General features: G+C 36.7%; 1 long non-coding RNA gene across 1 annotated transcript in view; it reads right to left on the reverse strand.

Annotated features, from left to right (window-relative positions):
• The window catches only part of LOC131415429 (uncharacterized), a 54,219-nt gene that overhangs the window by 2,778 nt on the left and 28,168 nt on the right, over positions 1 to 23,273 (reverse strand). Inside the window, exon 2 of the long non-coding RNA XR_009222453.1 lies at positions 5,662 to 5,801. This is a non-coding gene — a long non-coding RNA (uncharacterized LOC131415429). The remainder of the gene's footprint in view (positions 1 to 5,661; positions 5,802 to 23,273) is intronic.

Below are 23,273 nucleotides of genomic sequence, written 5' to 3' on the forward strand. Positions count from 1 at the left end.
CTTAAGCTATTTTTTTATTTAGAAATTTCTTATTTCCATATTGCCGTGTCCTTTTCCTTTCATTTGTGATTAATCTCTCTCCTTCTCCTTAGCTATAGAAACTCATAATTTGATACAATAAATACTAAGGCAATTATTCCTGAGATAATCCAAATGTTCTCATTAACAGTACAAAAGATTTCTTGAAATAAATAACAGAAGTAATTTTTCCCAGATTCTTTTCAGGTTTTAATTAACATTCTTCTTTATAAATTAATGACACTCCTTTAATTTCCCTGTCTTTGCTAATATCTATTCTAACTTTCTATGTGAGTTTGACAAAATACCCTTTAGTAGAACAATTTTTCACCTCCTTAATATTTCTTAAGGATTTAATTCTTGTACTATTCTTTGAATCTGTGGAGGATTTCCTCAGCTACTTTTCTGTTCTTTTTATTGAAGCAAAAACTGTTCTTTGGTGTGGAACTCTCTTGACAATGGTAGCATTTTAATTTTTTAGATGTGATGCTTTATTTGTCATGAATTGTTCCTATTTCTTCCCTAAATAGAATGTTTCAAAAAATTAACTAGAACATGTACTTCATTGGGATATTGTAGGCTTAAATTTAAATTAGACATGTATATAAAGCCCCTAGTACAATTTCTAGTACTTGGCAAAAGATTAATGAATGCTACTTCTGTTCTTTCCATCTCTGCACTCGATCTTTCCCCTTGACATTTGTGAACCTTTTCATGTTAAAACATTACATCTTAAAAAATACAGATGGGAATATAGCAAATTTGTGGTTTGGTTGTGGTTCTAACTTTATAGGTATGATTTGTAGCATGCATGTAGATACACAAAAAAGTTTTCAAAATTATGATATTATTAAAACATATTTTTTCCTTTTCTTAGTATATGCAGCTGGTATTTATTTAGTGCCTTTTATTCACCTGTAAGGTATAGTGCTAAGGGTACCAACAAACTAAAGGATAAATCTATATATCATAAACATTTACATGCTCACGGAAAAGAAAAATGTATGTATCTGTATACGTATATATATATGTGACTCTAGTTCAAATGAGACTGTTAGATACCTTTAGACAGATAAAGACAAAATTCCATCAAAATACAGAGCATCAAACTAAGGTTTATAGAAGCCTTGTGGGGAAGGGGGTATGTGAGTAGAGCTTTAAATAATAAATAAGACTAAAATCTTTAGAGATAGAAAAGGACTATTCAGATAAAAGAAGTTATATGAGCGAAAAGATACAAAAGTAAGAATTTATACGACAAAAATTGGAACTAATAAATATTTCAAGTGTTTTATTTTTTTTGGAGTATATGGTTTGTGGGAAAAAAGGAAGTACATTTACAAAGTCAATGAAAGTTATGTAATGGTGATCTAAGATATTTAATTTTATTCTGTTACTAGTAAGGAACCATCGAATATGGAAGTTTTCTCTTCTTTCATTCACAAATATCTGTGGAATATTAACTATGTACCAATGACTGAGCTGGTACTGGAAAAACAACAGTGATCAACATGAACATGATCTCTGCCCTCATGGAGTTTATAATTTACTTGTGGAGACAAAGAACAGATTGGTGCCATAATTATAATTGTAATGAGTGCTATAAACTAAGATCGTGGTATCGAAATATTATATCTTTAGAGATTATTAACAATTATTGATGGGGAATGGAGATACTTATTTTATATAGGGCAAGACTTCTTCATGGGGGTAACAGAAACTGAAACCACAGGATACAAAACGGTCATCCAAGGGAATATTGGGAACATGGAACATTCCAGAAGGAGGAAAAAGCTGAGCAAAGGCCCAGATTGGGAAAGAACTTGGCTTATCCAAGTAACGGACGGAGGGTTAGTGCCATTGCACTTCACTGAGCAAGAGGGAAGAATGGAATGAAGAGGTTAGGGTATGGAGTTGGGCCAGATCATGCTGCTTCTTCTAACGTATACTACTGAGTTTAGATTCCAAAGGAAATGGGAGCCATTTGAGGGCACAAAGAAGAAGAGAGTTAAGATATAATATATGTGTACTAAGATTAAAAAAAATTGTACACACTACCTCAGATGTGCAAAATCATGTAGCACTCCTTAGTGTCTATAATTGCTGCTGTCTTACTCCTGATTCCCAATTCTTGCTGGGTAGTGAGATAAATCCCAATCTTGTCAATGACTGGAGTCTGTTTCTTTTCCATTGAAAGCAGTCTCTCTGTTTAGCTGACAGAAACTTGCTGGCTAACTTTACTTTTTCGGATAAAGTCATGAAATTCAAAGTTGTAACTGCCTGCCACATCTGCATTTCTCTTTGCAAAGGCCCTACCGTTGCCAGTTCTTTTCAAGATGGCTTCTGGGAAAGCATGTATGTTCTCACGGTATGCTTGATCAAATATGGATCCTCACCACTTCCAATGAATTAGCCCTTATTCCATCTTATCATTGGGACCTCTAGTGGCCTTTACTGCCAAGGTTTGCATCTGGAGACACTGAAGGTCTTTTCTCTCAGTACAATAGGATCTCATAATTCCTCTCACTGACTTGGCCCAATCTGAGCTCTTTCTCGCACTATTAATTCTCTGAGTCTCAGCCTTGTCTTCCACCTGGTCCCCCACTAGATTATTCACTACGCAACTCAATTTGAGAGTTCCCTCCCCCTGCCCATCACAATCCTATGGCAGACTCAATGACTCTCAACTCAGATGTCTCCCAAATGCCTCACTGAGAGCGTACTGGAATAACTGCACTTCTTACTTGTCATATATAGGTGTTACCACCAGTACTCTCTCCACCCAGCACATCAAGCCATAATTTTCCTCTGTAGCAATACCCTGCCTTCTAAGATGTCCTTTTCCAAGAATTCTATAAGCCACAATGGACAAGAGTCCTCTGGTTTTGCCTTCCCTCCCTATCTACTAGGGTTTCTATTATCCCTTGCCTCCTCATCCAAGGGTTTTACCCTACAAAGGGGTGTCAGGATCCTTAGACGTGACCTCTTAATATTTTCATTTCTCTTTGCATATCCCTGCCCACTGATGTACCATGTCTTGTCCAACAGAAACTTTCTGCTTCCTTTTCAGGTATGGCAAAAATCCTCCTTATGTCATATCTTGGAAACCTTCACTATGTGGATATTATATCAGTATACCTTCATTACCTCTGAGGCACTGAAACCATTGAGTCAATTGTTATGAAGCCACAGGGCATCAAAATTTAAAGTGAATAGAAATTTTATTAATTTAATACTTAGAAAAATAGTATATCAGTTACGTGTGTGTACTAAAAAATCAATCTGGCTATAGTATAGAGAAAGAATTCTAAGTAGCCAAAATGAAAAAAAGCTGCAGGAAAGGTGTGATGACTGATTCAATGGTGATGAAGTGGGTACATGTGAAATGTGTTTTAGAGGTAGAAACAAGCATATTTGCAAATGGATTAGATGGGGATGGGTTTCTGGCTTGAACAGCCTTTAAGTTGGTAGTAACATGAAACAATTTTGGGTATGGGTATGTACAGGAAAAAAAAGTATAATTTTTAAAGGACTTCTATGATATCCAAGCAGAGACATCAAAATGTTGTTGAATACTTGATTCTGGAACACATAAGAAAGATCTGGTCTGAAGACATTAATTTAGAAGTTGCCAGCATATAGATGACATCTAAAGTCACAGAAATGTACTCGATGGAGAGAGAATGTTGGGCTCAAACTGACCCTGAGACAGTCCAGAACATAGACATTGGGTGAAAAAGGAGCAACTAGATGAGCAGGCTTAGAAAGGATGGCCAGTAACAGGAAAAAAATGGGGAAAAATACAGGAGTTTCCTGTTAGAGGAAAATAATAGGAAGAAGCATTGGTATGGCATTAGAAGAGAGAAAAAAAGCATTGGAAAAGGAGGGAGGGTTCAGTTGTGTTAAAAAGTTGGTGAGATGCTGGATAAGACAAAGATAGTGTGAATTTGTCAACATGGAAATCGTGAAAGGATAACCATGCCCACTATTTCTTGGGACAGTCCCAGTTTATGAATCATGCCCTAGTGTAGTTAGTGTCTAGAACAGTAGTTAGCATAGTATAGTATCTACTTTCACTTTCAAAATATCCTCATTTGGATGATGATTTATATGGTCATACTAGTTATTGGTGACCAAAGTAAGAGCAGTTTCAGTGAAAGTGTGGAGGTGGGAGTCAGATTATAATGGATCAAAGATGGCATGGGAACTTATGGAGAAAATATAATGCATATCCAATAACTCTCAAAAGAAGTTATACCATGGAAGAGGAGAGCAATGGGAATTAATTGGAAGAGTAGCTAGATCTTATGTGTTTTAAAAATGAACTCACAATGATTATTCTAGAAACCTGGGTGATTTCCAAGTCAAATTCATCTGTGGCATACATTGTCAGAGTATGCAGCAATGTGGTTTAAGGAAAAGACCTTCAGGCTGGGCACAATAACCAAAGACTCCAGAAAGTGTTGCATGAGAGTGAGGGTTGCCCTGGTTTCGAGCAGGAAATGGAACTCTCCAGGACCAAAAGCAGGAGGACATGGAGTATCTTCATTCAAGAGGATAGAGTGTAATAGGTTGCATAATGGTGCCCAAAGATATCAGGTCCTGATACCCGCTGCAAATTTTACCTTATAGGGAATGGAAAAAGAGTCTTTGCTGATATGATTAAGTTAAGGATTTTGAAATGGGGAGATAATGTTGGATTATTTGGATGGGCTCTAAATGAACTCACAAGTGCCCTTATAAAAGAGAGACAGAGGGAGATTTGACACAGACACGGAAGAGGAGGAAGCAATGTGACCATGGAGGCAGAGAGGAGAGTGATGTGACCACAGGCCAAGGAAGGTTAGAGCCACCAGAAGCTGGAAGAGGCAAGGAATGGATTCTCCTCTAGAGACTCTGGAAGGAGTACAGCCCTGCTGACACCTTGATTTCAACCCAGATTTTGGATTCTGGCTTGCAGAACTATCGGAGGATAAATTTCTGTTGTTTGAAGCCACTAAATTTGTGGTAACTTGTTATAGCAATGCAGGAAACCAATATGCCAAGACTGAGAAAAGCTCAGTCCATACAAGACCATGAAGTCTAAAGTGCAATGACAAAAAAGAGACAAATGCCAAATCCAAAGAGATTAGAGAAGGTATCTTGGAGATAAGGAGATAGAGTCAGGAGTTTCATCGTTACTGCACAGACAAGTTGGGTTCAAGTGTATAAAGTCATGTCTGGTAGAGGTGAGTCCTCAGCTATTGTCTAGAAGATCAGCTCACAATTGTGGTAGGTTTTTATGGACCCTCCACATTTGGCAACTGGGAGCATGAACCTGGAATGATGCAGTTCCCAGTCAAAAAATTTGCCTTGCAGTTACCAGCCGCTGGGCCTTGAACAGATGTCTAACTTCTCTGAGTTTAAGTTAGTTTCATTTTGCTTTATTTTCATCTATAATACAAGGATAATAATATTTAGCTTGCCTACCTCACAGATTTCTTATGTGGATTGAATCAGATACCATAATTATATACATATACTTTATAGCTTACAAAGCTATAGTGGTGTTAATTATCAATACTAGTAACTAGACAATTGTAACCTACTCACCCTTTAAGATCTAAAATATAAGTGAGGGGAGGGGTCTGTAGGGGATTTTACCTGAAATTCCATATCCGATTAGGATCCAAGGCCCCCTCTAAGGTTTCTATGAACATCCAGATGGGTGGAGTGGGATCTATCAGCCCAGGTTCTTGTTTGTGTGCAGCCAGATTCTGTTGGGCATCTCATTGACTCAGCCACTTCCTCATTAAAAATAAACAAACAAAAGAATAGAAGTGTAAGTAGTAGACTTTACTTGAGATTGGATTGAAGACAGGAAAGAGAGAGAAGGCCTAGGAGGGTTTTACATTAATTATAGCAATGCCAACATTCCAATTTAAAAATGTTCTTTAGCCATTTTACCAGAAGGAAAGTTCCACTGACCCTGCAACCATGCAGTCCCTGTCATTACACAATCTCTCAGACTCTTCTCTCTTTCCCTTCCCTTCTTTGTCTCTCTGTTCTGTTCTATTCCTTACTTCCAGGAGCAAAAATACACATGTCTCTCATTCTTTCCTTCAGAGGAGCATCACTGACTCTTTTGTTGTTCAGCCTATTGCTGACAGAGCTTTAGGCTCTTATCTCCTAACTCAAGCAGTTAATTTTCTTTCTTCCTAAAGACCATTTCTTCTGTAGAAGGAATTCTGTAGCCAGCTGTTATGATAACATAGTGCTTACCTTGCTATATGGTAATGTTAAATGAAAACTTTATCCTGGTATTCTTTTCTCACATTTATCCATCTGAGAGGGAAGACCTCTAAGCAAGACTTTAAAACAAGTAACAATATTTCTTTTTCCTCTGGATTCTTTTGGGTCAAATTGGGACTCTCTTTGGACTGAAAGCTATGAAAGTGATTTCTTTCAGACTAAATTTTTGGCCTTTTCAAATGTGCTTTGTAGACCAAAGGCCTTTTCAATATGACCTTGCACATTGAGGTCAAACTGACCGACTGACTGAATGAATGAATGAATGGATTTATTGAATGAATGAATAAATTTAATTAAATTTGTTCTTGCATCAACTGTGAAAAATAAAGTAACATATAAATACAAGCCAAATATTTGGTAAAAATAGTACAATTAATATATTTATCAGTGTTGGATATAGCCCATTGCTCAATTCTATCCGATAAACTTTCAATAGTGAAGGTGTGATTCAAGTTTCCTCAATTTCGACTGTTTTCCCAATGTTTCACAAGAGTTTGCCTTATTCTGATAATAAATTCAATAATATAATAAACATTAATGAAATGAAATACTCATTATGTGCAACATGCTGTGTTAAGAATCTTATATACATTATCTCATTTACCATACAAAACAACACCGATGGGGCCTTCCAGTGGTGCAACGGTTGAGTTTGCACATTCCACTACAGTGGTCTGTGCTTCACTGGTTCAGATCCTGGGCACAGACCTACTCACTGCTAATCAAGCCATGCTGAGGAGGCGTCCCACATAGAAGAACTAGAAGGACCTACAACTAGGATATACAACTATGTACTGGGGGCTTTCGGGAGAAAAAAGAAAAAAAAGAGGAAGATTGGCAACAAGATGTTAGCTCAGGGCCAATCTTCCTCAAAAAAAAAACAAAATGAAAAAACACTGATGTGTGAAACACTATTGTTGCTAGTTTATTGACAAGGAAAATGAATCTAGGGTAATTACGTACCTTGCCATAAGTCACCTAGTTAGTCAGTGAAAAGCTGGGGACTGAACCCACTTCTGTCAGCTCTAAAATATGTGTTTTTTTCTCACCAAGTTGAATAACATTCAACTGCTAGTCCTAAGGAATTCCTTAAGAGAGTGTTTCTCAAGATTTAGTGATTATAAAATCCACCTGGAACTTGTGTCAAAATACCAAATCCCAGGCCTCTTTTCTAGAGATACGGATTCAGTTGGTCTGAGGTGGGGTCGGAGAATCTGTAATTTTAACAACTCCCCAGTTGATTTCTATTCTCATATCATCAACAAGAACTCTGTCTGCTGCATTCAGAAAAGCCATTTTGAATTTCTAACTCAAATTTTAAAAAAGAAACTATATTGGCTCATGTGCCTGAACAACTTAGGGTAAATTAACTTCACACAAATCTTCATTCTCAGGTGGTATCTGGGGGCTCCACTGAGAGAAAACTGCTTCCTGGATAACGCAAACAAGAGTTCCACAATTGACTCTTCCTGACCCTGGTTGGCCAGATGTGGATCATGGTCCATCCTTGAACCGATCATTGTAATCAAGTGATTGGAATTTTGCTATTTTCTTAGTCGTCTTCACCCACTCCTCCTCTGAAGCCCAGGAGTGGTATCAATTATCTTGAAGCCTCTGGGATGAAAATAGGGGAGAGGAGGGTACTATGGGTCATTATTAGAAGGAAGGAGGAATGAATATTGGGTGGCAAAAATAACAGATGTACACTAGACTTCTTCAAGAAAAATTAAAAGTTCATAAGAATAAACGATGGCAGATGCTTTAAGAAGCTATCAAAATCGTATGACTGGAAATTTTTCCTTATCATGGCAAAGATATTTTGATTGCTAAGGTACTGCCCTCCAAACCTATACATTCAGACTGATTATTTCATAAATCTATCAGTATTACTCATATCATCTTTGTGTCTCAAGTAGCTACATTTTCTTGGACATATACTCTTATCCAATGCAGGAGGAGAGGGAATGGACCTAAATGAGTCTTCTCATTTTGCATAATTCTTATTTGCTTAAAAAAATTTTTTTTGATAATCCTATATTTTTTGTAAAATTTACTGGATTCATGTTAAATTATAAAGTGAACTTTTGGGGCCAGCCCGGTGGCACAGTGATTAAGTACGCACTCTCCACTGCGGCGGCCCTGGGTTGCCCGGTTCAGATCGTGGGTGCGGACATACTCACTGCTCATCAAGCCGTGCTGAGGCGGCATCCCACATAGAGCAACTAGAAAGATGTACAACTATGACATACAACTATCTACTGGGGCTTTGGGGAGAAAAAAGGAAAAAAGGAGGGAGATTGGCAACAGATGTTAGCTCAGGGTCAATCTTGCTCAAAAAAAAAAGTGAACTTTTTGGAAATTTACATCTTGGAGTTTTTACTTCAATTTCAAGAAGGCAAATGTTTACTAAATTAAGATAAAGTAGCTTTACTGCCTATTTGCTACTTTCATTTAAAATTGGTTATACTTTATCACTGAGTATTTCCTAAAATAAAACCTTATAACTATCTGGATTCAGTGTTTTCTTGCTTATATTTCTTGCAGGTAAATGGTTTCTTAATTACTCTTTTGATTCCAAAGGATGTATTAGATGCCAAAATTATGTGTTTAGGTAACCCAAAAAGAGCCAACGTGATTTCTGCAACTTCTTTGCCTATAATTGCATTTCAAAATTTTAAATGTATCAGAGTATTTTTCTCAGAAGTTCTGAGTTCTGAGAAAGATCATAGACAATATTATTGTTCTTTATTACTATTATTATATATAATTATATATACTATTATCCTCCTTTATTGTTTTATTCTTTTTGAAATGGCTGTTGTCCAATCTGTTCGTTGCTCTTCAAATCTATTTTGCACCTATGGAAGTATATCAAACACTTAGGGAATATTAATTTTCACATGTTAAGGAAAGTTAATTATCAACTAATGTTTTTCTTCAAGTCGTAATGAAATCAGATCTAGAATAAAAACAGAAGGCTTTGGCAATCATCTCAAGATTCTCATATAGGAGAACATCTTATGTTAATCCTTCTTACAAATGTATTTTTATATAAATACGTAATTAAATGTAGATAAAGGTTATTTAAAGAACAGTAGCTAAGACTATGCTGCAAATATGAATTATAAATATATGTATCTATGGATATGCAGAATGCCCCAGTTACATAATTATTCTCTCTCTCTGGCTTATATTTTAATGTTAATACTAGATAAAGGAGTAAATTAGAAAGACTATTTCAGGTAACTGCTTTGAACACAGGTGAAACAGAGTTTAAGCCATTGAAATTAGAACCCCTAAACATCAGTTTCTTTATGTGTAAAAGTTGGAAGATGGTACCTATTTGCCAGCTACTTCTGAACTTTAGATCTATCAAAGTGCTCATGGCAGAGAATACTCATTTCACACTTTTTAAACATCTTTCATATTTTCTCCATCTGCTATTGACAAATATTGCATCTTAGTGCGGAATTACACAAAATGCTTTTATCACCCAAAATATGAAGGTAAGAAAATAGAAAAGTAAACCCTGATCCTCAAAACATGAGATTTAAGGGACAATAAAATGGAATACATTGGAAGTGACCTCAAGCTCTTCTACACCAACCTTCAAGAATGTCCAAAGGGATTAGATTTGAACTCTAAGGCTTCTAACAGCCTAATGGTGTCTCTTTCAGTTTTTAGGGATCAAAACTGAATTTGAGCAATAACGGTAAATTTCTTGGTTCACATGATCCAACTTCAGTAACATTACAAAGCACATATGCAAACCAGGGACACTGGTACACAAAGTGATCCCTCAGATTAGCTGTTCCAGTAAGACTGGAATATGCCTGCAGCTAGTGGTGGATTGTACCCTCGGAGCCTTGCACCAGTTCTGGTTAATGCAACAACTGGGAAACACTCTGTGACCTACTTTGGAGAATGTGCCCTTACTTGGACCAAGCACTGTGGGCAGGTGGATGGAATAAAATGATTGGCCAAGTTTGGGCCAAGTGACCACACCTTGCCTAGAGAGAAGGCTTTGTGCCTGACAGCTGCAACCAATACAACATAGTTGGGGTGGGGCGGGGTGTGGGGACGGGAGGAAAGAGAAGGGGTGTGGATGAAGAGAGAAGTGCCCTAAATCATGCTCTTTCTACAAGAAAGTGCTTTTTCTAGAAGGAAGTATTCTGGAGTAGAAAAAAATCAACACTGTCTACTTCAGCATTCTGTGTGTTAAATTCTAATTTATATCATAAAAATACCAAAATAAATTATGAAAATAAATGAGAAAAATTGTAAAAATATGTATTTAAATGTGTGGAACTACACATGTAATATAAAAGCTATGTGAAAAATGTTTCTGTTTAGAATTTTTTCCATGTCATCAAAGTGACCGAAGAATCTTAAACATCCAGAGGAATTTGTCCAGAAGATATTTTTTGTTTTTCTAGTAAATTCCCTGTTTTAGGCATTGGCATTCCCTAGAGTGCTAAGAACCTCCAAATCTCATTCAAAATTAACATCATCTATCATAAAAAATATAAAAATTTATTGGTGCTTGGTGTTCATGAAGTCTTTTTCAATATTTGAATGGTAAATATCAGTAGAGGAACAGTTTGATTTCAGAACTTTCCAATCACTGCAAGTAGGCCACTGCCAAGAGTGCTGTATTCACTATTCTAATCCTATGAGCAGTTTCACATATTGGCAACCTTTTGGGCATTCATTCATAATTATCTCCTACGTGCTCTGGAATGCCTGATTACCTGAGACAGACACTGTCCTGAGTGCACAGAGCTTCTATTTACTTGATTTGGGCCCAGACTTACAGACTCAAAGAGGGCTTTGCAGAGAGTATTATATGTAAGCTGAGACCTTTAAGACAGTTCTGTGTTAAACATAGCTTTCTCTCACATATGACAGGAAAGAAACACTGAAACGTGTCAGTATTCGCCAATTTGGCAAATTTTCAGGGCTGTGTTTAGACTTGACTTAAGAGAAGAGCATGACAACATGTATGGAGCAGCATTATTTAAATACTCAATCCTTTAAATGTGTTTTTCTGAAAGATGGGTACTTGAGAAATGTCTACTTATTCATTTAACATTTGCTAAACTTCTGACATAAGCCTCCTCTATATGACACTTATGAATAAAGCTTGGTTTATCTCATCAGCGTTTCCTATATCGAATGCTATTTTGTTAAAGATGGAAATAAAATATTGTGAACATAGCTGACAATTCATTTACTCACTTGACAAATATTTCTTGAGCGGCTCCTCTGTGTGAGGCGCCATCCGAGGCAGCAGGAATACGATCACAATCTTAGTAACAAAAATAATAGTAGCAATAGGCACATCAGAGGCAGTATATTTGAGTCCCAGATGTTTCATTCACTAGCTTGGACAAGTCACTTAACTATCTCTCTTCTCCAAAAAATGCAGCTAACACTTGCTCACCTCATGGGTTTATTGCAAGAATCTCTTTACAAAACAAAACAATTGCTAAGCTATAAAATGCTATACACATAATTAGTATGTTATTGTAATTATCAATATACCATTTTATGCTTCTGAGGTATTTAGGTTTTCTTCCTACTCTTCTGTGTGGTGCTTGTTCATAGAAGATACATCTTCTATCCCTTAGTTAAGCAAAAGCAAGTCATTAAAGCTACTTCATCCATTCTCCTCACAGGAGCTGACTCGTTCTGATCTGCCAGCTTTATCAGCCCCTCTTAGCTCATCACATACGTAACGTGCATGGTGGGATTTGAATGACTGTGCTCCAGCCTCCCGCCGTCTAAGTGGACATGTGCCAAATTACTGGGGCAGAGCTTCTCTATAGGGTCACGTATACAGCATGGAGAGGAAGAGGGCTCAGCCAGCGCTAGGAAGCAGAGCAAGAAACCATAGGGCTCTATTAAATTTCCCGTTAACTTGGTTGATAGAGCCCTACTTGACCTTTCCTTGGCTGTGTCCCCCTGCTGCCCCCTCAGCCGAGGAAAAGTCTGCTGAGTCTCCCAATGACTCTGATCAAATTTGCACTGTGGGTTGGATGTGATCAGGAAGTCTGCTGGGTGCTAGTCAGAATGCCCATTCACAGGCACTAATAAGGCACATTTGAGCCAAAAGAATTACTGCGCTTTCAGCAACCCTGTGGCTATTCTTAAATAAGATTTTTGTTAGTGACTGAATTCAAGTTATTTCTCTTAATTGGGCAGTGTTATTAGCAATTCAACAATCCAAATATGACTTTCCTGTGAGAATTGACACTTATGCCTTAAGGAAAAAACATGCCTCCATTATGGAAGTGGGTAAGTGCACACGGCAGTGTCTACAATTCTGGGGTGATATATTTTGAAAACATGTATTGACTTTTCCAAGACTACTAACAGATTTCAAGAAGATGAGATATATTTTTTCTACTTATTTTTAACCCACTTTGATGAGATATATTGCTGTGCTGGGTTGAATAGTGTCCCAAAAATAGTGTCCCCAAAACCCTGAACCTCAGAATATAATCTTATCCGGAAATAGGGTCTTTGCAGGTATAATCAAGTTAAAATGAGGTGGGCCCTAAATCAATGGCTGGCGTCCTTTTAAGAAGAGGGAAATTTTGACACAGAGAGGAAAAGGGTAGTGAAGTTGGAGGCAGACTGGAGTTAGGTTGCCACAAGCCAAGGGAACCTAAGAATTGCCCACAAAGGCAAGAAGCTAGGGAGAGTCAAGAAAGAATTCTTCCCTGGAGTCTTCAGAGAGAGCAGGGTCCTGCCAACACCTTGATTTGGGACTTCCAGCTTCTGGAATTGTGAGAGAATAAATTTCTATTGTTTTAAGCCACCCAGTTTGTGGTATTTTCTTATGGCAGCCCTAGGAAACTAATACAACTGCATAAAATAAAATGTGCCAGTTTTAAGTGTACAGTGCAGTGAGTTTTGACAAATATATACACCATGTAACTACCACCACAATCAAGATATAGAATACTTGCATGAGCCTAAAGAGTTCCCCTTTACCCCTTCCCAGTCTATCCCCTCACCCCTACATACACACTCAGTCTGAGAAAACTTCTGGCAGCATTCTATTATTAGGTCTAATCTAGAATATCATATAAATGGAATCACATAGCTTGTACTTTTCTGTGTCTAACTTCTTTCATTCAGCACAATGATTTCAAGATCCATCTCTATTGTGTGTATCAGTCGATTACTCTTTTTTATTGCTGAGTATTCCATTGTATGAAAATATCACAATTTGTTTATCTATTCACCTGTTGATGGACCTTTGGATTCTTTCTAGTCTGGACTATTATGAATAAAGCTGCTGTAAACATTTGAACACAAGTTTTTGTGTGGACATATGTTTTCATTTCTCTTAGGAAATACCTAGGAACATAAGATCATGTGGGTCATATGGTACTCAAATGTTTAACTTTATAAGAAACTGCCAAACTGTTTTCCAAAATGGCTGTACTGTTTTATATTCCCAGCAGCAGTGTGTGAGAGTTCTGCTTGTTCAACATCCTTACCAATACTTGATACTCTCAGTCTCTTTAATTTTAGCCATTCCATCAGGTGTGTAATGGTATTTCATTGTGGTTTTAATTTTCATTTCTTGATGGTTGAATATCTGTTATGTGCCATATGTATATCTTATTTTGTGAAGTTCCTGTTCAATTTTTTTTCTCATTGATTTAATTGGGCTGTTTATCTTTTTATTGAATTGTAAGAGTTATTTATATATTCTGGGTACAAGTACTTTGTCAGGGATATATGTATTGGAATAATTTCTCCCAACTTGTGGCTTGCCTTTCCATTTCTTAACCGTATATTTCAAGAAGCAAAAGTTTTTAAGTTTGACAGGTCAAATTTATCTATGTTTTTCACTTATTTCTTATGTATTTTATGTCCAAAGATATTTTTTCTACTCTAAGACTACAACAATTTTTCCTTACATTTTCTTCTAGAAGTTTTATACTTTTACCTTCTATGTTTAGTTCTATGACCCACTTAAATTGAATTTTTATGTGTAGTGCAAACTATGGTCAAGGTTCACTTTTTTCCCATATGGATATCCAATTCTTACAGCAACATTTATTAAAAAGATATACTTTCCTCATTGAATAACCTGAGCACCATTGTTAAAAATCTATCAGCCAGATATGTGTGAGCCTATTTCTGAACTCTCTAGTCTGTTTCAGTCATCAGGATATTTTTTAAAAATAATTAGTCTTTATAACGGACATGTAAAAATGACCTTATTTTATTTGTATGCTGATCAATTCTACAAATATTTAAGAACCAACCTATGTTCAAGGCATTATACCAGACACTGTGAGGGATGCAAAACTGATTAAGATGAGATCACAGGTCTCAATAATGGTATACTTTTAGAACAGGGTCCAGGATTCATGTATTAAGAGGATTACGTCTGTATGGGGTGGGGGTGGGGGTGGGGAAATGGGTTTATGATCCTCTGCAAATTTTATTCAAAATCTAGTATATGTGTGCCTTTGTGCCTTTTGTAAGATTCTCAAAGGAATAGAGGGAACTATACCCCAAAAAACTACTGTTCCTGTAGGTATATCTAACTGCAAAGGAAAGAAGAAAATGTTGATGTCATCTCTCCCAAGATGCATAATGGCAGAATTAAAAATAGCGGAATTATGAATGGCAGAAAACCAGTTAACTGAAGTGATTTCTTCTAAAAAAATCATTTCACTGACTATAATATTTTTTTGCTGTTTAGTGGACTTTAAGTAAAATGGTTTACACTTATAAACAAGTAGTCTGATTTCATTTTTTCAAGATCATTCTGTAGTGGAGAAGTTTCTAGTGAATGTACACACTCATCCATCTTCTCTATAGCACATGACAGGTATTTTCTCTGAGCTAATCTTCCCTTGACATGTTTCTGAAACATAAAACGAAATCAACCTAAGCTCTTGTGTCAAAAACAAATCCACAATATGGATACTTAATAGATGTAGGGAGAAAATTAGCAGTAGCAAGTTCAATGTTATTTACTCAGGAAATGAAGCTGAGATACTCAATGACAATAGCAGTTAACAAAAAGCATAGTAGCTACAGTGGAAGATAGCAATTTCTATTTAATCTCATTGTAGTGCAGTTCGAAGCAGGGTATTATTATAGATTAAATGTCCCACAGAACGCAAGTATAGTGAACACCTAGGTACTTATGTACATAAAAATACTAGTTAGGGAGGGAATAGAAAGTTTATTCCATTAGAGAAAAATAATGTAGAATTATGTAGCTATTTTGACCTCTGTGTCTACATGGCATTAAATATCCTCCGGTTAAAATTCTTCTTTCCATGTTCTGACGAAGCACTGTTTCAGCTCCCTGACAACTTGTATTAAGCAGTATTATAAATCTTGTGTTTTCCTATAAGTTAAACTGGGCTACTGTCCTGCTCTACTGTCTTAAAATGATTTTCATTTTTCCACAAGTTAATGTACATAATCTATATAATTTTGGATAGTATATCTGTACATGAAGAAGGTTCCAAACCATGCCTTTGTAACTGAGATCTCTTTCCCTGACTATGGATAGATTCACAGAGATTATAAAGAGAATAAAATGTGTCTTCTGGTAACAAATATTACCTAATTTACAGGGATGTTTTCTTACTTTTCTTCTCTTTTCTAGTAACATTTCTCCTTCTGCCTCTGCCCTTTCCACTACCATAAGATGAGATGTATACCTGTTTGAAGTGGCAAGACAGGATTTGGAAACAGATTATGAAAATTTAGGCTGAAGTAAGAGGATTCTTACTTACCAATTAAGTTTTCTTAAAAATCTTAACGCAGACATTTGAGATGGGGTTGAGCTGTCACACTATTAACCTCCCACATGACTCCAGGCTCTTGGTTTCATGAGGGTAATGACAATACTCCAATATAATAACCATTGATTGGATTATGATGCCTTTAAGTAGTCTGGTGGCTCCAGGGGCCGTTACAACCGTGAATCTTTGTGTCACTAAGTGAAATTAATCAAAATATCTGTCCAATGGTCATTTCTGAATGCAGTCCAGCGGTTTATTTCTGCCTAGATATGCGAATAAGATTTTTTTGAGTGGAAAAAAAACCACTGCATATGACCTAAGCACATTCTATATATAGAAAACATTTCACTGATTATAACCACTTGAAGAAAACAATCATGATTAGTATGAAACCAAACCAGTTATATAATATTTTCAAAGAGTGCAGGTTAATGACTTCTAAGTAAATATAGTAACTTAAAGAAGGTTAGCAAATTGTTGTCAAGCAGAATTCTTTGATGATTGGCCTAATGAATGGATAATAAGTAGACCACTTTCAAAAGAGCAGAGCAATTATTTGTATGTTAATGGTACTTCTAAAGTGCTTTAAATCAGGCAGTCCTACAAAATAGGCTAAATATTTGCCCTGCAATCTTAAATGTAAAATTAATTTGCTTAGATATCATTTGATTTTAAATATACATGTAGTAAAAAAGTGAATTTTGTATAATTTAAATAAAGTCCTCCATACCAATACCCCATAGTTCCTGATTTCAAAATATAGAGTCTGAATTAAAGAGGCTCATGGTGATTCTTGACATTACTGTATAGGTTGAATGAAGACAATTTCTAGAGGTGATTGTCGATTTGGAAAAGATGACTTAAGGTTTCATGCTTTGGGAATCACCATTCCCTGGGAATATATAATTTTATATATTGTCAAATAACTAATTAAATCTACAGATGGGATGATAGAGAAGAATCTAGGTTTGGAAACAGGCAGACATCAACTGAAATACCAGCTCCAATGCCAGGAATCTTAAGCCAGGTATTTCACTTCCCTAAATCTTAGCTTCCTCATTTATAAAATGGAAATCACTATGCAGAATTGTTTGTAAAGGATGAGAAGAGATGATTACAAAGCATGATGAATGGCAAATCATAGGTATTCAATAAATAGTAGCTAATACTCTTCTCAGATTGTTGGTTTTGTGGTTGTATTATGGAATAATAAGAATGAGAAGAAAACAAAGACAAAAAAAGAAATCTGATGTCCTTTCCATACACGCAGAGGCACCAAACATTTCTAACGTGCAATTCTAATATTTTCTCTAAACTAGGAAAGAAATTATGTGGAGTGTACAAATTTGTCAAGCCATCCACATGAATAAAAATGGAAATTTTATCCTTTTAAGTCATTAAAAAAATAATACATGAAATGGCTGAGAAACTGCAGAATCACCAGACCTGAACAAACTTCGATATGGCAGTCAGTCAGATTTCAGAAGGTAGGAACAAGCATGGGCTTGTTGGCATCTTTATCTGCTGACCTGATTCACTCAAAAAATTCACATCATTTGGCTACATGAATGTTTGAAATAAATAAAATTTATTAGCACCAGGGAGAAATGCCATCATTTGTATATAAAGTATAATATCCCCTCTTGACCAATAAAACACTAACCCATGATAAATTTATTAGAAAACCACCATTTTAAATTCAGACTCAGGCCTCAGCACATGCTATTTATCACGAGTTAGTTTACTTTCCCATCATATCTCTCCGTGTTTAAATGTGTATAACAGAAAATTTCCCATCATATCTCTCCGTGTTTAAATGTGTATAACAGAAAATACTTTCATTTATCCCCTCTCACATACTCCAATAAAATTTCCAAGGTTTCTGAAACATAGAGAGAAAAGTGGTCATTTAGAACTCATCCTCAGGTCTATCCCTGGATCATCATTTAGAGATAATATCAATGAAAGCATTTGTGAAGGATAATGGCGCCTGCTGTTAGATCAATGCTGAGATAAAGAGAGAATGTTTTCAAATCAAAAAAGGCAAAGCAGGGATGTTTATTTTCAAAGTGGAGATCGTGTTTCTCTGAGAATGTTCTCTCTAGCACCCACACTTCATTTCTTTTTTATAAATTCCATGGACAGCCGAACATAAAAGATCGCTCTTGATCTCCATCTCCTGGAATTGCCATGTGTTTGACTCATGAAAGAGTTAATCAAATTTGGTACATCACTGAGGAACATAAGATTACACCTGAGATTCACATTATGGGTTGGTCCACTATCTAGACATCTGTGATGGTCTTTTTGATATGTCAACCTGGCTAGGCTACAGTCCCCAGGCATTCAATCAAGCACTAACCTAGGTGTTGCTGTGAGGGTATTCTGTAGATATGATTACACTCTATAATCAGTTGACTTTAAGCAAGAGTGGGCCTGATTCAATCAACTAAAAGGTCTTAAAAGCTGAGCTGAGGTTTCCTTGAAGAGGAAGGAATTCTGCTTGTGGAAAGCAGCTTCAGTATGTGCCTGCGAGTTCCAGCCTATTCTTCCTGACGGCCCAACCTACAGATTTCAAATTTACCCAGCCAGTCTCACAATTATGTAAGCCACTTCCTTGCAATCAATCTCATATTAATATACATCTCTTACTGATTTTGTTTCTCTGACTGAACCCTGACTGATCCAATATCCTTTTTGAAAATCCACATTTAAAAATCCAACTTAAGGTTGGTCCAGTTCACTGAACTATATAAGGCCTGCAGTTTACAAAACCACTCATTTAGCATATATTGAAAAAAAAATCTTTGAAATGATTGATTAGCTGTAATCTGTTGAATACTTAAGTCTATGAAATTTAGTATTTCTGAATCCATCATACTAACATGTTCCTCTAAATATGGTAAAACATAACCTGATGAAGATTGATGAGATCTTTTTTTAAAACCAAAGTTATGGGGCCGGCCCCGTGGCTTAGCAGTTAAGTGCGTGCCCTCCGCTGCTGGTGGCCCCGATTCGGATCCTGGGAGCTCACCACCGCACCGCTTCTCCGGCCATGCTGAGGCCACGTCCCACATACAGCAACTAGAAGGATGTGCAACTATGACATACAACTATCAACTATCTACTGGGGCTTTGGGGAAAAAATAAAAAGGAGGAGGATTGGCAATAGATGTTAGCTCAGAGCCAGTCTTCCCCAACAAAAAGAGGAGGATTAGCATGGATGTTAGCTCAGGGCTGATCTTCCTCACAAAAAAATAAATAAATAAATAGCCCAAAGTTATGTCAACTAATGTTTCAAGAAGTGTCACCCTGATACATAAACCTTTTAACTATAGAGTTGTCATATTCCTCTGGCTTAACTGAAATATTAAAGTTCAATCTCAGATTCTATTATTTGATGCCCTTTGGGAGCATGGGTAGATCAGCTAATAAGTGTAGGCTATAGTTTATAATTGTAAAGTAAGAAAAGAAATTCAGCTGACCTATAGCCACTGATATACTATTGTTCTTTTAGGCAGGATCAGTTCCCACATTTACAAATAATTTAAATTTCTTTAATTATTAGGTTGATGCCAGAAGGTAAGAGTGATCATTAAACAAAAAAACAGTTGTTGATTTTTTTTTTAATCAACACTAAATTACTATAGCTGGTTTTCTTTCTGACTGTAGCAAGACATCCCCCCAAGAATAAGAGTGTGTTGAACTGCTCCTATCTGACAAAACTCATCTGTCCCCTGTGGCCTCACTAGGTAAGCAGCTCTCTGGATCAAGAAGCTCCCTCTAACACTGATGGTCTATGTCTACGTAAAGGGGGGTATTTTCCGTCGTGTATAGTTTTCACCCCTCCTCTAGAATTTGGCAAGTGGGCTTTTTCAGTCTCTTTCATTTTTTTACTTAAATCTCGAGAACTTGGTCTATTTTGAATGCTGCACCTGCAGCTCCTTGAAAGTTAGCAAATGCTGCAAATATTAAAGGAGTCTGATGAAACTGGAATGGGACATTTAGGCTTGAAAAAATAATAAGAGGCCAAAGAAGTAGGGAGAATATGCCAATTGCCTTCCTATCTAATGAATATTTCTTGTCTGCTGAAGGCAAACAACAGCTAGACTCTCAAGCAAGGTGGGACAAGCAGAAAATTAGATTTCCACTATGGTTTCTCCCATTAAGGCTAATTATATGTCAATTCAAAAATAAGCATATTTTAGTTGGTCTTTAGAGATCATAAGGAAACTAAAGCATATTTACTTTTCATAAGTAATTTTAATTTTTTTACATTACAATTCATTGCAGTGACCAAGGTTTAGCCAACTTTGTTGGAACTCATAGGAGATACACAGAAAGAGAGCTTCTTAAGCAAATATGTACCTATATCAGGGAATATTGAGTTACAAGCAAAAGAAACACACTTAAACCATCTTAAGCGAAAAGGAGACTTCATTATAAGAATATTCAAATGCATCATGGATCCCAGGTACATCAGGAAACCTAGAACCAGAAGGAGTCAGAAGTCCAGCCTCTCTCTGTCTCCACTTTCTCTTTCTGGAGCAGATAAAATCATCACTCTGCCTTGTTCTGTGTGTCTTCTTCATTCTTTCCTTCTTCAGCAAAGCAACATTCCCTGTGTCTGCATTCACAGGGTCATCATTGTCTTGCTTTACTGAAACATGATCTTTGAGTTGAAAATACCAACAGACTCTAACCAAGATCTCTGAATCCCAATTTTAAATTGCTTGGTAAGTAAATCACCTGATTGGCCCATCTTGGGTCCAAATCCACCTCTAATTCAGTACATCTCTACTTGTAGTTTTCGCTGGAAAGGGCAGGGGTCATGGCTCAGGATTTTCCAAGAATTAACCACAGAATAAGACGTGGAAAAGAGTAGTTTTCAGAGAAAAAAATGTGATCTGGGTGGGTAGTCCAAGAGATGCCTACCACATCACTCTATCCAATTGAAGTGTAAATAGAACCATAATCACTGAATTTGGGAAACTATATGTCCTGATTTCCGGAGAAATTTTTAATTTACACCTGTTGCTCCAATGTAATGATAAATAGTACTCTCTTTCACTCTTAAAATTATCCCTGTTTGGGTGATAAACATAGGTGTAGCAGGTACTTATTGAATTGAACAAATTCCTCTTTATTTCAAGGTGGCGTTGTTGATAGAGAGATAAAGTAGACCGATATGTGACATGATTCCTCCCCATGGCAACTATATTGAAATAATTAAATGCATAGGGTAATCTTAGAGCAGTAACTTGAAAGTCAGTAAAGCTGCCATAAATGGCACTGAGAAAGATGTGAGAGGTACAAAAATAAGAGGTTTCAGGGATAAAATGGACTCCAACTATGAGAGTAGTTGGGAAAGAAATCTCACTGTGAGGAGTCTGTTGACATCAAGGTCCACTGTCCTTTCTGAGCCCAGGGCTCCCTGCAGAGGCTTTTGGAAAGAGTGGTCAAGCAACTGATAAGAAACATGAGCTTGGGGCAACCTTCAAGGAGTGGAGAAAAATGTTTCAAAGACATTTGTTTCACTTGATCCACTTGTTTCTATAATAGTTTCAACAATGAGATTCTTTAATAAATTCATAGAGATAGTCACTTCCCCCATTGCACAGGACTCTCAGGATTCCTTTCTTACGTTTTTCCTAATTAAAGAATATACTTTGCTACCAACTGAATTGCTCATATTGAGAAGGTCAATTACCCTTTTTACCTAATGCAATCTTTCCCTGGGAAGGTATTGAGTCATCACTGATAATAATGAAATCACAATATCTAGTAGTAAATGTTAAAGTGAATAATTTGGGCTCTATTTGCTTTTAATACAAACAAATTAAAAATTTGCACAGATTCACTGTGAATCCACATTTTGATTCCACCATATTCAAGTAAGAGGAATTATTCTGGATCCGCCTGAGTTGGGTGGCATTTCTGTCAAATGAGAAGCCAAATCCTAGTAAGGCTTATACTTAAACCTACTTAACAAATAGAGATAAACTTCCAATAATTAAAGGTAATGAATACATGCAATCACTCTGAGAAACAAGCTGCATTCTTAAGTTGGTTTAGACAAGAGATCCTGTGGGGAAGTTAGGACTTATTATTATAGCACACAATTGGGCTTTGGGAAGTCAAAGGGGATTAGTCCTGTCCATTGTCCTTGTGGGGGAGGAAGAAATTTTCCTCTACCTTTCTAGGTTCTTCTGGCTGGTCTAAGAATTAAATTGAGGTGAGACAGATTAATAGGAGAAAAGCAAATTTAATTTTGTACCTACAGGAACCCCACATACATGAGAGAACCAGAGACCCCATGTATATGAGAGGTTTAGAGACAAAAAGGTAAAATGAGGTATTTATGCCATCTTGAGCCAAGAAATGGGATAGAGGTCTGGGGCTTCAGAGAGGAGAAGGGTAATTCACAGAATGATAAGAGGAGCAGATGTTCGGTAATGAGATGTTTGCCCTACCATACAGATAGGACATAAACATTTATTTCTGGTAATAACTCTTATTATGGGCAAGGCCTCCAATTTAAATTCTTTAAAGGAGAGGTAAAAGTATCTCTTGAGCCTGCAGGGTATCGATTGCCTTTAGCTTAAAATATTCCACATGCCAAAGTGGTACATCTTGAGGAGGCCTATTCTGAACCCCTTCATCCTCAAAACTGGTTTTCTGTAACCTCTTCCTTTCTCCTTTTCCTGCGCTCTGATTCCAACTTTCTTATGTCTTCTTTAGCCTTCTTGGAAGAAAATAAGGGGCCACACACCTATGGTCAGAAGCCATAGACTTGCAGAGACTTTTCTACAATGTAAGTGTGTGAGAAAACTGCTGGAGTAGAAATATACCACACTTGGGGAGAACTCTATGTGTCAATCGGGACTTTGGCTCCAAGCGGCATCAACGCAAATCGTTACACAGAAGAAAAATTATATTTGAAAGATATATACGAAATATATTGGAGGTATCTTTTGTAGCAGCAGGAAGGTTAGTTACCTCAAGATCAACTGAAACTCAGGACTGAAATACTGAAAAATTCTCATCTCCTCCTTCTCAACAGGTCAGCCTCATATTCTTCTATTGCAAACTGGTTTCTTTCATATGCTAGAGAATATGGTGGCTGACAGTCCCCAAATGTGACCTCTCTCAGTGCCCATCATCAGAAAGGGA

Source organism: Diceros bicornis, chromosome 16, assembly GCF_020826845.1.
Source record: "Diceros bicornis minor isolate mBicDic1 chromosome 16, mDicBic1.mat.cur, whole genome shotgun sequence".
Lineage (NCBI taxonomy): Eukaryota > Metazoa > Chordata > Mammalia > Perissodactyla > Rhinocerotidae > Diceros > Diceros bicornis.